This window comes from Melanaphis sacchari, unplaced genomic scaffold (assembly GCF_002803265.2).
Source record: "Melanaphis sacchari strain LSU unplaced genomic scaffold, SCAv2.0 Contig103_pilon_pilon, whole genome shotgun sequence".
NCBI classification, from domain to species: Eukaryota; Metazoa; Arthropoda; class Insecta; order Hemiptera; family Aphididae; genus Melanaphis; species Melanaphis sacchari.
The window spans coordinates 242003-244335 of record NW_020270383.1 but is presented as its reverse complement, the minus strand read 5'-3'; the positions used below and the strand labels follow the sequence as shown (position 1 = coordinate 244335).

Sequence of the window (2333 nt, the reverse complement as noted above, 5' to 3'; positions counted from 1 at the left end):
CTGCCGTAATGAAAGAGCAGTATCTCCAATCTTGGTCGAAATTGAGATATTGCTACACGGGTTAACAATGTGGTGTTGTACCATTTTCGTAGTGAAAAGCAGTATATCCAATATTTAACATTAAAATGAGCATTTGAAATTAAGAAAATAAATAAGTCCATAATTTTTGTGAAACTAGAAGCAAAATAAGTAAACACTAATGGCAGCAAGCAGTAAGACGGAGCATTGTTATTTCGCTATTTTCAAAACATTTTTAAAAGTAACTAAAACACAGTATCTGTATTTACTATTTGATAACATATTGGTTGTAAATTATACGCTGTGTCTAGATACCGGTGCCCTGTAGATAAAGGTACACGACCCATGTGATATATTCGATACCGAATTGTCGAATTGTTAATGCATGCGCCATACACACTATAATATTATTACTTATGCTATTTAAAGGCAAACTAATTTTATTTTATTTTATAATTTATTGTGACGAATTTATGATTTCAACTTTAATTTATTGTTTATTACATATGATATTTTAAATGAACAAGTTATATTAAATACTTTGTCAGTATTTAGAATTAGTTAATATATTTTTATTTTAATTTTTAAACAATTAAAATATTACTATATTAAGTAATATGTACATAGTGGTGTGTATAAATAGGTAAACATTCTTAATAAACATATAACGTTTAGTTTAGATAAATAGACCAAACTAATAAATAGCTTAATATGTCATGTAAATGTTAATATAAATATATATTTTGATTTATTTAGTAAGAAGCCTATTAATAGTAGATATACTGTATTTATAATATCATCACTATCATATTCACATACTAATTACTATTCTAAAGACAATGTATAATAAATAAAATTATATTAATGAGTGATGAGCCTCTAATACATTTTTCTCCTAAATAATTTTAACTATTTTTAAAATTTAAATATAAGTTAGACTTAAACAGTGCAAAGAAAATATTTTATTTTATTCAATATTCATCAAAGCTACAACAATAATAAATGGAGATACTGAAGTTACAAGATTATAAAACAAAAGTTATGGCATAACTTATTAAATCTACTAGATTTTAAGACCATCAGAATTAGATTCTGAGTTTAGAGGAATTATCTTAGGTGTGTGCATAAATAATGAAGACATTGGCATTATAATTTCTAAATGATAAATATACTATTGAAATTAATATAGTTGTTACTTTGATTTCAAATTATAACTTACAGAACTCAAGAACTACTGATATCTATGTTTATAAGTATTTATAGGCATTAATTTATTATTTTATAATTTATTAATACGCTTATTATGTTTATTGTTTATAATATATTTTCCATTTTAATTTTGGAAGTTTATATACCAAGTCTCAAAATGAAGTTAGGTGATGAATTTATCGATTTCAAGATTGAGAGTGCTTAAACTTCTTATAAAGATTCAAACTTTGTAGATTTTCAGTACACGATTGCAAACTTTAGAATCTATAAAGGCGAAGCATCCAGCCGGAAAAGGCGCTAATGCCCCAGAACAGTTAAAATACTACTATATAAAGTATTTATGTGTACACGGTGGTGTGTATAAAAAGGAAACATGCCTCGACAAAACGTATAACCTCGTGAGTACTGAAATTTCTGTTTTCAGGTTTAGCCATTTACGGCTCTGGTACCGAGTCCTATAATAATTATTTTGTATTATTGTTTAATTTCAGAACACTAAAGCAGGGCTGTGAAGCAAATATTTATTTACGAATCAATGAAAGGGAAATGCCTAGTCATTACGAAACTCAATGAAATTCATAACCATCCAATATCTCGTACTATGTATAGTTTCTCCAAACCAACGTAAGGTAACGCCAGAAACAACGGCAGCAATTGTTGAATTAATGGACCTAAACGCCAATAAAAAATTAATTCAGAATAAGTTGCTCCATGAAACAGAAAGGTTATAACACTGAAAGACCATTACAAACAAGTGTAGATCAGGTAATTAACTATTTATAGACTACAGGTATACTATATTAAATCAACTAAACGTTATATGTTTATTAAAGAATGTTTACCTATTTTATACACCACTATAGCATTATTATACTTATATTGATAGTGAATATTTAATTGTTTAAAAATTAAAATAGAAAATATATTAACTAATATTCAAGATACTTTGACAAAGTATTTAATATAATTTGTTCATTTAAAAATATACATGTAATAAACAATAAATTAAAGTTGGAAATCATAAATTCGTCACGTAATAAATTATAAAATAAAATAAAATTAGTTTGCCTTAAATAGCATATAAATTACAAATAATATTATATGTA

The 2333-nt window shown here is 25.5% G+C and overlaps 1 pseudogene; it reads left to right on the top strand.

Moving 5' to 3' along the window:
• Positions 1 to 1988, top strand: part of LOC112602455 — a 2402-nt pseudogene extending 414 nt beyond the window's left edge.
• The last annotated feature ends 345 nt before the right edge of the window (positions 1989 to 2333 follow it).